Genomic DNA, 16,410 nt, shown 5'->3' with positions numbered 1-16,410 from the left:
TCCTCCCTAACACACCTTCTCAGAATTTGATCCAGGCCTAGTTTGAAGAGGTTGCCACCAATCCAAGTGAAGGGGGCACTCTTCCTCACAATCTTGCTTTTCTCCTTGGAGGAAAAATTTGGTGGGAACTGTGCAGATACTAAATAGTTTTCTATGTCAGCAAACCATGGAGAGAGAACTGAAATGGAGAATAAGTGTTCATCTAGTAACTAATCATCAACCATTCCCTCCTCACTTGCAGGAAAAGTTAATATGGACAAAAAATCTGCAACAACATTTTCCTTAACAGGCTTATCAACAATAGTTAGATCAAACTGCTGTAGTAAAGTAACTATCTAACTATCTAGGCATTCACATCAGGTTTATTCATTAAATATTTGATTGCAACATGGTCAGTATGTACAAATGTTTGATACCCTATAATATAATGCCTAAATTTGTTCAACAAATGCACAACAACCAGGAGCTCCTTTTCAGTCAGTGTGTTCAGTTCGGCCTTTGACAGATTCTTACTAATAAAGTAAATGGAATAAGGCAATTTTTCATCTATCTAGCCTAGGGCTGCTCCTATGGCTTTGTGTGAGGCATCGGCATGAACATGAAAAGGAAGGGCCCGATTTTGGCTTCGGAGAATTGGTGCAGTGGCTAACTTGTCCTTCAGAGTGTCCAGAGCCTCTTGACAACTTTTTGACCATACGAACTTAGAGTCTTTGGCCAATAACCTAGATAAAGGAGAAACCAACTTGCTGAAATCTTTTATAAACCTCCGGTAGTATCCAACTAACCATAGGAAACTTGTGACATCTCTCTTATTTTGTGGAGGTGGGACCCTTTGGATGATAGCTATTTGTTTGGGTCCTCCAGCAATCCTTGCTGAGATATTGAATGACCTAGCATGGTCCCTACACTCATCAAGAATGCATATTTTTTGGGACTAAGAGACAGGTTCATTCCAATGCATTTGTGTAGAACCTTACCAAAGTTGGACATAGCCTCCTCAAAATCACCTCCATAAGGTGTAAAATCATCCATGTAAATTTCCACTGCATCATGGACTAACTTGGCAAAGATACTCAGGACTACTCTCTGAAAAGTGGCAGGAGCATTGCATAGGCCAAAAGGAAAGAACCTATAGGTGAAAGTACCCCAAGAACAAGTGAAGGTGGTTTTATCCTCGTCTTCCACACTAATCTAGATTTGATTGTACCGGCTGAATCCATCTGCGAAAGAGAAAAACTTTTTCCCTACGAGGCCATCTAGCACTTGGTCAATGAAAGGTAGAGGGAAATGGTCTTTCTTTGTGGCTTTGTTTAACTCCCTGTAATTGAAAAAAATCCTCCACTTACCATTTTTCTTTGGAACCAACACTAATGAGAGACCCACTCACTATCTGACATAGGGTAAATGGATCTTGCCTCTAGAATCTTTTGCGGTTCTTATTTGACTACATCTTTAAGATTTGTATTCATCCTCCTTTGGGGTTGTGAGACTAGCTTGCAAACTTCCATGATATAAATATGGTGAGTACACACTGAGGCGTACACTCCCTTCATTTCTTTGTAACTCCAAGCAAAGGCATCCATATGTTCCTTTAGCATTTTGCACAACTTTTCTTCTTGGAGAACATAAATAGATGGATTGATTTTCAAAGCTCTCTTGGGGCCGAACTCTATGGTTTTGACATGGAGAGGGTTGGAATCAGCTAAGCATAGATCAATTTGATGGTTTTTCTGGGTTTCCTTTACTACTTTTTCTAAGGACAATGTACTAGGAGTTGAACTTTGGAGTATGTGTTCCATAAAATCATCTTCATCCTGTTGTCCCCTTCCCATGGTTGTTTCTAAAGTATAGAGTTGGGTGGAATAAACTTCATCTTCCTCCTCCTCTTCCAGCCACAAAGGTAAGTCATGTTCTAGAGATAGCTCGGAAGCAGGGTATAGGACTAACTGCTTAGACATATGCCCATTTTTTATGGTCATATTTCCAGCTCTACAGCTAATGTAAGCATCAACCGTGGCTAACCAAGGCCTCCCAAGGATGAGAGGGTGACTATTAAGCTTAGCCTTAGGCTGGAGAACTAGGAAATCTACAGGGTATTCTGAAGAATCAATGGATACCATCATATCCTCTACAATCCCCTCAGGGGTCACTGTGGAGTGGTCTGCAACTTGTAGAAGTGTTGTGGTCTTTCTCAATGAACCTTGGAGGTTTAGCTTGAGCATGGTGTCCTTGGTCATCACATTAATGGCATCCCCAAGAATGATCAAAGTGTGTGTGATGATGGTGCCATTGACGTGCACATCTACTACAGGGCTTCTAGGGCCCAAATACTTTTGACATATTACCTGCCCCAACATTGAGTTAGGCAACTTTCCAATGACATTAATGGTAGGGGAATCTCTTCTTCACCTCCGTGGATGCTTGAAGAACTTCTCCTTAATCAAATTGTTGTAAATAGGTACATATTTAATAGATTTGAGAAGTGCAATTTTGACACATAGGTTTTTCAATTCTCTCAGAAGTTTAGTCTCTTTTGGGATAGGCTGGAGTGGTTGTGTTGATCTCTCAGGAAAGGGTGGTGGATTTACTTTAACCATGATTTCCTCTCTTTCTTCCTCAAATTCCCTAGGTGGAGGTATAGGTTGGTTGTCTGGAGGTACTCTCCCATATCTCAGGTTGATTTCCTGAATTTCCATAGCATAATCTAGATATGATGTCTCTCCATTGTATATTTGTTGTGCTTGTCTATTGTTCGGGTTCGAATTTGACTAGGAAGACATCTGGGATTTTTTAGGTGGAGAAGAGTGTAAAAGTTGTGGTTGGGCAGGTGGTGAAGGCAACAAAGCTAGAACAGTGTTGCATGGAGGCCTCCATCCCTGGGGTAGTGCATTCTAGTGAGGTTGTGGCAGGGCATATGGTTGAAATGATTGGTTGGCTGGCTGGGAATGATACTGAGGTGCAAAGGACCAAGGAGGAGGTGTAGTCCAGGAAGGATGAGCAAGGGGTCCCCAAGAAGCTATGGATGTGGTCTGGTTGGGATTGTAATATGTGTGGGATGACCCTTGCATGCCCTGCTGGAATGGCCTAGGCCCATGAGGTCTCCTTTGGTTTATGTAACAGAGCTGCTCAGTGACCCCTTCAGCTCGTTGATATATAACTTTTAGTCTAGGTAGAGAAGGACACTTGTCTACAGAGTGGTTTTCTTCACAAACTAAGCATATTTCAATAGAATTCAATTGACATTCATTCCTAGGGTGCCTCTCGGTGCATCTAGGACAAACAAAGGCCAAGGCTCTCTCTTCTTTCTCCTGCTTTCCCTTAATGTGCATAGTATCCATCTGCAAGCCAAGGGTTTGCAACATCTCACTCTTGAAATCATCCAGCATATTTCCAATTTCACCCTTGATGGATGAATTGGAAGAGGATGGACTAAGCATAGGTTGACTACCCCTACCCTTTTTCCTAGCTACCCTACAATGGTTTTTAAAGGTAGACTTGATATCCTCATAGGGTAACTGGTAGATATCCCCTCCTTCTAAAAAGTGTAGGGTGTCCAGAAGAGCTTCCCTTACTCCTCTAAGAAGGACCAACTTCAGTGATTCAGGATCAATTGTGCACCTGGGCCTTTTGTAGCTAAGATGGAATCTTTCTTCATAATCCTCTAGGGATTCTCATTGCCTAAGGTCATCCTAAAATTTTTCTCTTTAGTGTCTTTAGACCTACTTTAGTATCGATGCTTTTTGTTGAAGGCTTGCAACATCTAAGCCCAAGTTGTGATTCTATCTCTAGGTAAACCCATGAACCAATGCAAAGTTGCATCCTTGAGAGTGGATGGAAATAGTTTCAACTTCTTCTCATCATTTGTATAGTCATAGGTTCAGTCAATGACAACAAACTCAAATAAGAAAGTGTCTCAGTCTTTTGTGGTCAGGCCATGGAAATGAGGAAGGGCAGAAGGGCTTATATTTTTCATTTTAGTATCCCCATTAGTTTCCCTAATGAGGAAGGCACCCTCAACTCTTTCCCTATTTCCTCTGTCATTTCTGTTTTCAACCATAGGTTCAGTAGGATTGGGATCTCCTTCTTCTTCTCCCCCTGTAGGTTCTTCAAATATGTCTGGTTGCTCACCTAAGGGTTCCTCTAGTTCAAAGCCACCGAAGAAGAGGGAAGGTTGGCTATTTGAAGCAGTGGGGGTATTTGGAAAAAAATTCCCTAAGTTATCCCTATTCCTACGAGGCATGAAAATAAAATGTTTTTATTTTGTTTTGTGCTTTTTTTCAAACTTTGAAAGTAAATGAAGAATTGAAATTGCATACTGAATGAAAACTATAGACTGAATCAAAAATTAACTAGTTCATTGAAATCTTACTTGCAGAATGGAAATGAAAGCAAAGAATGCAGCATGGATAAGGAAGCAATCTAAATTACTTTTGTAGAAATGAAACTAATAAGAGAATATCAGAAACAAGAAATGGAAGAAAAAAAGCAGTAATCACATATTACTCAGACACCTCTATGGCAACGACGCCAAAAAGTGATGAGCACTAGTATTGCAGCAAGAATGTTGCAACTCTTGGAGCTACCAACTTTACTTTATCAACCCGGGGTTCGTACAAACTTGGAGGTGACAGTGTTGTATACACAAGTAAAAGTGATGGTTCTACCTTTTTGTCATTGTTCAACTGGCGAGAGACCACTAGGGTTTTCAAGCCAGACTTCTATGGATTCAGAAGAAGCTTGATTGCTGATGAAAGAAAGAGAAATCTACTCTAGGAGAAATCTTGTCTACTGCAATAAGGAAAATGACTAAAATCCTATGCTAAAAACACACCATTCTCTAACTAACTGCTGAGAAACTATGCTTTACAAGAATTCCAAGCTAACATGTATGAAATTATACTATCTAAAGCATGGAAGTTCAAAACATCAAACATCACTACTGTGCATGTAAAGGACTGAAATAAATCTGTTTTGTTCTTTTTATTCTTTTTATGGAAAATCAAGTGTAAACCCTAATCTCTTTTGGTGATGTGGAAGGTGGCTTAGGGATGCTAGTGGATGGTTCGGAGGTTTGGGAGACCCTCAGGTACCCTTTCATTGCTTCCTAGAGGTTTTCACTCAATTCGGCCTCAAAACAGGCCACTACAGGAAAACCTACAGGATGTCTTAAAAACCTATAGGATTCCCTGTATTTCTACAATATACAACCGAGAGCAAAGTGATGGGTGTTGGAGGTGATGGAAGGTTTAGGGAAGGTGGTTGGTAGGTGGAATGGAGTGGGAAAATGCCTAGGGTCACTCGGAACTCAAAAGCAAGGTTAGGACATGGTTGGATTCACTCAACATGCTTAGAGGAGTTTCTATGTAAAATGATGAAATTGGTGAAGGTTTTGGTGAAAGCAAGGGATGATTATGGATGAATGAAGTTGGAAGGTGGTTTCCTGCTATGGGATCTCTCTATACTTCTGAAACACCTGCTCTGCATCAAATATTGATATTTTCCAAAAAATCATGTAAACAAGAAGAATTCTAATAATCTAGAAAAACAGAGTTTAATGAGCTAATTGTCTACTTCATGCATGAGAAAAATTGCAAGATGAACTGGAATCATTGATGATATATATTGTAAGACTAAATATGGAATAGATGGTAATCAAATGATATACTTACGAACTAATCAAATGCTGGTCCAAGTACAGTAAATTCTAAATTCTATGAAAAAATAGAAATTTGTCTTTTTGGGGCTTCATAGGGGCCCTTTCCTCAAATCATGATCCCTGAAGGAATAGGTGAGGCCAAGACACCTACTGATAGCTTTGTTATGCTCCTTTTATCCCTTCTAACCTACTGCTAGAGTAAAGCACAAATGGAAGCAAAGTAATAAACAAACTAATCAAATCTACACTACTTGCAATGAAATACTTCTAAGGACAATTTAACCATGAATATATGAAACTAATCTAAGCATACAGATACAAGAAGAGGAGCCTTTGTTACTAGGGTTGGGACCTAATCCAAGAGCTTCAGACCTTTGAGTTAACTCAGTACTGGATCATGAAAAATCTCATTCTCATTATCAAAACAGAAAATTACATAGCAATGTCTTCCACAAGTCAGGAGCTCGAAAATAACTATTGTTTTTACAAAAAAAATTCGAATCCTAATGAGGCTCTAGGCCTCTTTATTTATGCAAATTAAGTCCCCAACGACTTCCTTAAATCTAGGGAGGCTCTGCTCCCAAACTCGAGATGAACTAAGTCTTTAACTATCACTTGCTCGACTGCCTTTTGATCTTCATGACTTGGCTTCTTGCACTTTGAGCTGGTGTGATTAATGGAGGAATATTCGAATTAGGGAGGAGTAAATGAGGAGGATTTACCTCCTACAATATCTCTCCCTTGTCCCATTCAAGTTTCAAACCTTAATCTTGTCAAAATTCCTCAATTTTCTCTTTCAAACTTGCATTCAATGCATGCTAGTCCACTAGGCATAATATCTCACTTTAACTAGTCTCATTAAACAAAATATAATCAAAACATGTAATAAATTAAGAGAAGAGTTGATTTGACTAATCTAGGAGGTCAATTAAGGTCCATTTAGTTACCCAATGATGAGGCTCATCACCCTTGACATTCCCCTTTCCGACAGTTCATCTACCATCATGACTCTTCATCTACTCTATGACTGTTACGTCGAATTATCAACACTTGAACTTACACTTGACAAGACATTACATTACAATGCACATGTACCCATGTGAGACAAAATGGCTTGAGCAATCCATGCAAGACATCACTATGACTCGGACTATTGTTGGAAGACCAACTCCTCAACATTCTCATGGTGATCGACATTAGCGAACTAATGCGAAGCCCGGTAGTCCATGATGGTGTCCGTGTACTCTAAGGTGACATCTTTTTGGAACCTAAATCTTGCCTCCATAACATCTGGGTACACTACTCTGGCTCCTCTATCCAACTCGTTTGATAGCGTCCGCATATTTATCTTGAATGCGGATGGACTAGCAACATACTTGTGCATGGTGTCTGCACTAGTGGACAAGTCTCAGCTGGTGGCTATGTGCATCAACTCGTGAAAGTATGAGTCAAGCTCTAGTCGGACCTGTGCCTTTGTCTTCGCTTGGGTGAGTGTCCCAATAGATGGGATCACATGTGCATGCACAACTACATCCATACTCTTGAATACACATGCATGGGAATCCTGTAGACTAGTGATGAGCTGCGGGAGCTCTTCATAGTTCCAGATCTAAGCCTGGATGTGTCACTTCAACTTGAACACTCTGGGATTCATCATCTTAGGCAATTGAAGTGGGGCTCCCTTGTATCTCATCATCCATGTTTGCATGTAATCAACAACAACATGCACGTTCAACAATATATGTGCTCTTCTAGCACATCGTTGTTACCATCCGTTGAGATGGATGACTGCCTTATGCACGTACCAAACTTGGAATACAATGCCCGCATGAGTGTGTCATTGAAAAATAATTCATATAGTATTTCCTTCTTCAATTTTGCTTGGGCGGATGCTGTAACCAATTCTCCTCCCTTCTTGTCCGTCTATGGGTCCTTAGTCATTCGCTCATTCTCAGCTATTAGAAATCAAACACTCGAGCTAGTGGCTTTGGCATATGCTCTGGTAGCATCGACCAATGTTGCTGGATGTTTTTGCACGTCATACATGATCACTCGTTCCTCAAATTGTGCAGCAGATGTATGATCATCTAGACTCCACACACTATGATATTGCACAACTCTATGTTGAGACTCGTCGAATGAGATGTTGTGCATATCCCCCTCTAGATTGTCTCCAAGGATTTCAATGTCTCCTTGGTCGCTTAGGACTTGCTCTTCTTCTGGATGTGGTGAAGCTGGTGGGCCGACCTTTTGGGGATGAGGCATGAGGTCGATATCTTCCTCTAACTCATGTTTTTGCATATCTATATCCATGTGTTCAGGTGCTTGCTCTATATCCTGAGTGAAGTCCTTCTCCTACAATGGTTTACCCTGTCTTCTTGATGCCAGCTATTCTGATGAGTCTACTATCTGTACAGGTGTAGTTTTATCTATCTGCACAAATTTTGCCCCCTGTTATACCTATTTCTGTTGTGCTTCCTTCTCCTATCTGCGGAGCTCCTGTTCCTTCCCTAGTTGCTCCTTCAACTCATGCAACTCCTTCTTTGTTTCCTGCATTCTTCGTTTCTCTCTCTACCTTTGCGCATTTCCCTTGTTGTGGTATTTCCTCTTTTCATATATCGCCAAAGCTGCTTTCTGCACAAGTGGGTCTGCTAGGAACTTGCAGCTTTCCTTTTCCTCCATGTGGTTGACAATATTCCTCTTTCCCTTGTTGCGCATTAGTATGTTCACCTCAACTGTTGTTGCTACTTCTAGTGCTCTCCAGGATGTTGCTTCTCTATCCATTCCACAACGAGGTCGACCGGTTCATTGAGTCTATAGGAGTTGTAACAATCTCTCCATGGGTCTTCATCCGCCCAATGACACGACCTGTAGATCCACTTAAATTGTACTCTCGCGCAGTGATCTTTCACAAGACAATGCAGATCATACAGATTGTAACTTTAGAGGTCGAATGGATACTTCTTCATCTACTCTACTTCGACATCCACATGCTTGAAACTCCTTATCTCGTATAACCCGATCCACAATGGAAGAGCGAGCCAAGTTGCCTTCTTCTTCCGATCCACCCTAGCTGTCAATCTTGCCGCGATGTGATATGGTACTTCCTGCATGACGATCTTGTCCAAGGAAAACTTCGATAGAGCATGCAGAGGCTTATCCGCACTGTACATTCGTATGAAGGTGTCGGCTGGTGAGGCATACCAATCCACTATGTCAATCAGTGCCTCCATTGTTGCCTTCAACATGGAGGGTGGATCCTATTCGAATATCAACTTATAAACTGGGGTGACAAAATGATCAGACAGTTGTGTGATAAGTCCTCTGAAGCTGCACTCGGACAACATCTTACAATAAGTGTTCACAATAGTCTCTACGAGTGTCCATGGCCACTTCAAGATCGGGAACTCCTGAAGGGCATAGATTGCATCCAAGATGTAGGTGGAACTTTGTAGATTTCTTCTTGCATACCTTTGGGCAGCTGTCGAGCCCTTGTTACCTATTCCTTCAGCTGAGGAGCCAACATGCCGGACCAGTTCCATGCTTTTCTTTCTTTTTCCATTTCGTCCAACACGATCACCCAACTCTATGGGAAGGTTTCCGTGATTTCTTGGACATACAATCGACATGAAAAGATGACCAAGTATTAATACACCTTCCGCAATATCTTGATCTTATAGACCTGGTTGGGTGTCATTCTGAATTTGGCAGGCTACTTCACCCAGTTCTTCAAAATGTCTATGGAGTTGCCATTGCTGCTGAGTATGCTGAAGGGAGTCTCCATGATGATCACAGGCTTCGACATCTGATACATCTCATCATAATTCTGTGCCCTGAAGCTAGAAATCTTTGTCCGGCTGACACTGCTCAATGTCATCATCTCAGGATCAGTGCGTGAGATGATCCAGTGTATCATGTCCACAGATGGGAACATGGGATATCTGCATGCAATCTAGTACAAGCCGGACTTGTGGATGTTCACATAGACTTGGCGGTCTTCCCCAAATGTGACTGCAAATGCATCATTGACCCCTTTCCATTTGAGCTTGATGTCCCTATCTACAATTAGCTTGATATCTTCATAAATTGGCAGACTTGTAGACACTCGCTCAACTGCTGTTCCAGTTGCACTTTTGTCGATGTCCTTTGATCCTGCTGCCTTGGAGGCCATTGATCCTAAAATTTGAAGAGGCAGAAGAAAACCTGTTATTTCGGGAGACAAAGTGACATGCATGGTAAGAAATCTATCAGCGAAAACCAAAGCAAACTTGAGGAATGACATGCAACATACCTCGGGATTAAATGGAAATGATTGTACAATTTTTACTTGGGGGCTGGGAGACTAGCTACCAAAACTGCACAAAAGGCAATCTAGGATGTCTCAAGAGGTTGGTTAGCTGCTGCAATTGCACAATGCGCAATCCAAGCTGGCCTGCTGGATGCTAGAACTAGGCAATGCATAATTTCATCTGGTAGTGGTTGTAGGCCTAGTAATTGCATTGCACAATTTTCTGGGACAACAATCACTGTCCCTCATAATTGTGCAATGCAAGACTAGAGGATAGTCACTGGGCAGAAATGTGCATTTCTTGAGTGGAATACAGAGCCTTCCATCTCAAGGTTGCGCAACGTTGTCTTAGTGAGGCAGAGTCTAGGCAAGGGCTGCCCAAACTCGTTGACAGGCAACTGAAAGAAACTGTGAATGTGATTGCATGGCGACACTGAGAGTAAGAAGGAGTGAATGATCATGCATGCAAAATGTGAATGAAAGATTCTTAAAACGGAACAACATGCATGTGTGTGAAGCGAGTCGCCAAATCAACAACTGTTCATTCAAAACATTTTCATGCATGTGACAAGAGTGAGATGTTAACAAAAACTGAAATGATGCTATCAAAAGCTAGTATGCATGTAAATGACAACAACCATTCATAGAAATCAAGAAAAGAACAGTCACACAATCAGAAACACAAAAAGCGACAGAAATGTTGCGAAAGACAAGTTAAGCCAACTTACTCGCGAATATTTTAGATGGATGTGTCGAAGACTCCTCGATGTTTTGTGGGATGTCAGAGCTCCAAGATCAATGTGAATAAGTGAGATCTGAAGCATCGAATAAATAAGTTTGAGGCTCATGATGCGCATGACACAAATCTAGGAAAAATCGATACCTGGAGGAAATATTCTAAAACGATCTTTTCATGAAACCTCCAGCTACTAAAAATATCTCCCTAAAATCTAGGGATAAGGTCTCTTTTTGCTATTCCTCGAAAAAGAAAGCCATGCATGCAAGTCAAGTCTTCTTGGTCCCGAGTGGAACCAATCAACCCAAATGCACATGCAACAGTCTGCTCAGCTGGGGGGAAAAGGTGTACATTTCTGGGAGGGAGCTGGGCTGACTGCCCAGAAGGTTTGCACAATTTCTGGGCTGAGCAGCTAACTACTGCCTAGAATTTCACACTTTCTGGGTGAGTAGCCCTATTGGTAAGAATTACGCAATTTTCTCAGTGAAGCTTGACTGATATATTTGCGCAATTCTAGAGCCCAGTAGGCTACAAAATAGAATTGCATAATTTCTAAATAAAAGGTTGCTTCCCCTCCAAAATTGTGCAATTTCATGAGGGAACCACTTAGCCTACAACTAGACCAAGTCCACATAAAAAACTTGTGAGGCGGATGTAACAAGCTCTGATGCATAGGCTGGCATTCTGCAAGAAAATCATTGAATCTTGTGTACTTGACAAGGAAAGACATGTTGTTGTGAAAGGTTGGTAAGGAGGCTCCAAAACGAATCTAAGGAAAAATTTTGGAGGGTGTTTGTAGATGGTACAACAGGCCTTTAAATATTTAATGAAATAATTGAGAATAGTACCTTCTCCTTCTCTTCATTCATTTAATCTCAAAAAGTGGCATCTAAAGACTATTGAACGATTAACTTATTTGAAGAGTGATCTAAGGGGGAGGTAATATAGTCACACAAACAACAACAAGGACTTGTATATTTACACATAAGCACATTGGTAGTAACAACAATAAGACATATTTAGTCATTAGTGGGAACATGAAAAATCCAAAGTAAAATATAAGGGGATGTTTGTACTGGTGATATTGTTTTATTCTCAGAAAATGTTATGTTTGTATTGCTTGAGGTACCTAGAACAATTTTGAGTAAACATTACTTGGTCTGTAGACCTTAAGCAATAAAGGAACGAGATGATGGGTGAATGGAACTTACCTTCTATATGAAAGGGATAGATGCATTATTCTTTGTTGATGAGGCAATGTGAGGAGGAGCTTGTTTGAATACAAAGGACAATCCTCTTGCAATATTGATGTTGATTTTGGTGATGGATGGATTACTAAAGAGGTTCATTGACAAGAATGACAACATTTTTAGAGTGGGGGAGGATGTAAGGCCCTTAGATATGCACACCCAAGTCACCATGTGTCATGGTGCGCTAAGTTGTAAGGTGAGATGAACATCACACCATTTGTGATGTTAGTGTGACATTTTGGAGCTTCATACTTGTGCCAATATGAGATGAGAAATTACGATGTGTGACATGAAGTACGGTTGCGATGTGCATGACGAGGCATAGTTGTGACATGCAAGACAAGATGTGGTTGCGACATGGAATGAGACAAGAAAAATATGATGGTGATGATAGTTCGACTACATAGAATAACTACTCTTCCTACTATGACTACTAATAAGGACTAGAGACCAGATATGAAAGGAACCAATAAGGGGATCGACTATATGTAGCTATGTATGGAAATTCACATGCAAACTATATACTTATGTTGCAGTTGTGTGACTTGGGTTTAGAAGGTATAGTTTAGCATTTGTGAAGGCGAGCTAAAGAATGATGGGGGAGATTTTGGCTAGATGTCATGAATCCTCCTGTTTTCCATTGATTCTATTTAAATATGGCGAATTTGGGACAACACTTTGCTTCATGAGTGAATGTCAAATTTTCAATAAATTTTATCAATAAAGAAAACTATAGAACCATTTATGTGTCACATCACATGGCGGGTTAAACATTTCATTAATATTTCATTAAACACAAATGAGACAGGATTTTTTTCTTAGCATTTAAAAGAGAGACAATGGCTTAAAAATGTAAATCATCTACCTGGATGTAATTTCATGAAAATCACATTAATATCTAAATCCATTTATTTTAAAAATCGACAAAATTTATCAGGAAACAAATTAAGCAAAGTCAAAATGGCAAACAAATGAAATAACATACATATCACTTGTTGTGATTCCTAATGGAAGTTTATTTTCCAAGACAGATAATGATAATTGTGATCATAATTATGTGTCTCGATTATAGCTTCCTACTTTTTAGCGACATTTCTTAAACATTATGCCACTTAACACATTATTCATTATAGTGATAACACAAGTTAAGAAATTTAGATTTTGCTAACTTTATCAAGATTAACTCAATGGAGCCACTAAGTTTAAGAAGTCGGCGGAATGGTAGCAGGTGAAAAGGAGGGCATGGCTAGGGAATAAAATGGTCTTTTGGTTTGTAAATATACTATTACCCATGATTTTTAATCTTGTTGAGAGCATCCCAATAAAGTAGGTTGGTGAGCCCTCTAACACGTTGCCCTAATTTCCTCCCTTAGATTATTGATAAACGTTCTTTCAATAATAGCAAACATGTCCTCTCATTGATTGTTAGATTATTGATAAACATTCTTTCAATAATAGCAAACATGTCCTCTCATTGATTTCCAATTATTTAGATGCCACTGGAAGATTTTGAATGTGCATGTTTGGTGCAACTAGGTCAATTTTCCCAAAAATGAATGTCAGTTTCAAAGCAAACAAAAATGACTTTCAAAAACTAGCTCCAAGTAATAATATACCCTGCTATAGGTCTTCTTATGTTATTACCGCTATTACTAATTTTCCTAATCCATTTGTAACACACCCAAGCAAAGTTTCATTAAACCATTGGTAATAACATGGAAAGAGAACTAAGCTTCCATATCGATAACCCATCATGTTGTGTTAGAACTGCCAAACATGTTAAAATCTACTTCAGGCTCATTCTATTCTACATATCATTTGGATTATTTGGAAAAGGTGGCTTAGTAAGACACCTTCCTCCTATAGATGATTCACCACTAGCCAACTCCACCTATGGCTCCTCCTAATGTGCATGCCTACATAGGTATGATTGTAACTAGATTATAAGAGAGTTGTTCTTACATCTTGGTTATCAAAGAAACATGAATTTAGAAGAAGGTGATCATAGTGACCTATTTGTGTAAGGATATAATTAGGGAGATCTAATTTTCATAATTGGAGACCTAGTTTCCGTGATGATAATTTGTTTCCATATGATCATGTTTTCATTACATGTCATTGAGCACTGAAGTCCATCAAACAATTTACAAGAGAAGTATACAAATGTGATCAACCTCATGTAAAGAGTCCTTTGAAATAGATTTACAAGAATTTTATGGTTGGGTTTGTGAAAATAATTACTTGAGAGCTATATAAACACAATCACCTTTATGAAAGGAACTTTTAAGATGGGTTCCTGCAATTGTATAAGAGGGTTTCATACTTTATTTTTAAAAATATACTAGGATTATTATTCATATCTAAGTATTATTGTGTTAATGGAGTTCTAAAACTCTTGATATTCAATGGGATTATATTTTTTTTTCCACTACCCATTTTGTAAGTGCTATGGTTTGCATGGCCCTAAGGGAAAAGGAGTGTCAACCACTATAACACTCTAATATACTAGATGGTTTTCTAACAATGGTACTCAATTAATCCTTCATTGCACTAGCTATGGAGGATAGATATACCTTTAGCTATACTCCCCGATTCCTTAAAACATGAGAGAAATATCCATGAGAGTTGTTCACAATGTATATAGCAACATGATAATAGAGAAGGTCCATGTGTGCTTAAGGGGTTTTCGATACACTTGGAGGAGGTGGAAGATTGAATCCTTATTCAAATTATGACTAATGTGGTACTACTAACCATTTACCAATATAGGTGTACAAGGATATTGAATCAAGGGACTTCACTTATAATACTTATATGTATGATTTTATGTTACACTTCACCCACTAAACAATAGTCTTTATTTTTAAACATGCTTGATTATATCTATAGTCTAAAAAAATCATGATAAAAAATTTAAAAATATTTTTAATTAATATGGTTTATATTAACATATATACATTTTAATATATATATATATATATATATATATATATATATATATATATATATATATATATATATATATTATTAATATAAAAAATTATAATTAAATTTATTAAAATATACTTTTAATATAATAATAAATCATTTTAAATTGAAAATATAGAAGAAAAAAATATAACTCATGAAAATATAAATAATAAGAAAAATTAAAAATAAAATAAAATTAAAAATAAAAATTAGTAAATAATAGAAATAAAAATTACTTAACAACTAATCAATCACTTTACAAATAAATAAAATTAAATAATAAAAAATAACAAAAATTAAATTCTTAATAAAGAAAATATTTTTTTAATAAAAACCAAACTAATATACAATGAAAACAAAATTAAATACATGTGGCAACCCGTAGTAAGGGTGTCGCAAGCAGCATGAGTGTTGTGGTCCACTTAGGTGCCTTTCCTTCTCCTAATCATCTCTCACATTACATAATACAGTAAACTTCACAAGCAACCATATGCTCTGTGTTTATTTGGGTGAACACCTTCATCATCTTGGCAGCCAATGGACTAGGCAAGTAGTGGGAAGGCAAGTAGTGGGAAGACATTGCTTGCGTAAACATTCCATTGTATGTATGACATAATTGAGACTGTTATAAAATAATTCCATTACTTTTGTAGACATTCTATCCACATAGACCATAATCATGCCATATACTCTCTTTTTTTTGTTAACAGAGGAATCGGCAACTGGAGCAGCCTCACAACTCACGTTACACGGGGTCGATTCTGACCACTACCACTATAACCCCTGGGAAACTGCGCCCGCCCCTCTCCACAACTCCGGGTTAGTCCGGGAGAATTGAACTTGTGACCTTTAGTACGGAGTTTGCCTTTCTAATGAACTTCACCGCATTGTGATTACCAACTCACCTACCCTGTGGGGCTAATCATGCCATATACTTATCACATGAAAAAAATGAAAATAAAGTAGAATTTATAAATAATTCTATTATTTTTGCAGTAGGCTATAATCATGTCATAGACTTATCACATGGAAAAAATAAAAGTAAAGTAGAATTAATAACTTATGCGAAAAGTAAGAAAATATTATAATAGTAAAAAAATAAAAATAGAAAAATAAAGTAAAGCAATTGTATATATGAAAATAATAGTTTGGAGGAATTGTATATATAAATATATCAGAACTGATATTTATGATACGCTGAGTTGGAATTATATTGTTGAAAAAAGATAAATGGAGGGTGGAAAGCTTATTATGGGCTTGACATCAAGTGTAAATTAGCAGATCTTTGATTGTGAGATAAGAAAAAAAATTTGATTTGATATTCTTGTCACCATTGTTATCTTATATGAAAGTGAACTCTGGGGACATAATACCACTAAAGAATCTCAGAGAAAGATAGAACAAATCAAAACAATTTTATAACTTATAATCTTAATATTAAAAGCAATACACCCTCTCCTATCCTCCTCATAGAATTGAATCTCTCCCTCATTAATTTCATAACCCTAGT

The sequence above is a fragment of the Pinus tabuliformis genome, chromosome X (genome assembly GCF_031772625.1).
Source record: "Pinus tabuliformis cultivar Carrire ecotype Pingquan chromosome X, CPIR1, whole genome shotgun sequence".
Taxonomy (NCBI): domain Eukaryota; kingdom Viridiplantae; phylum Streptophyta; class Pinopsida; order Pinales; family Pinaceae; genus Pinus; species Pinus tabuliformis.
Note: the sequence above shows the minus strand (reverse complement) of the source record.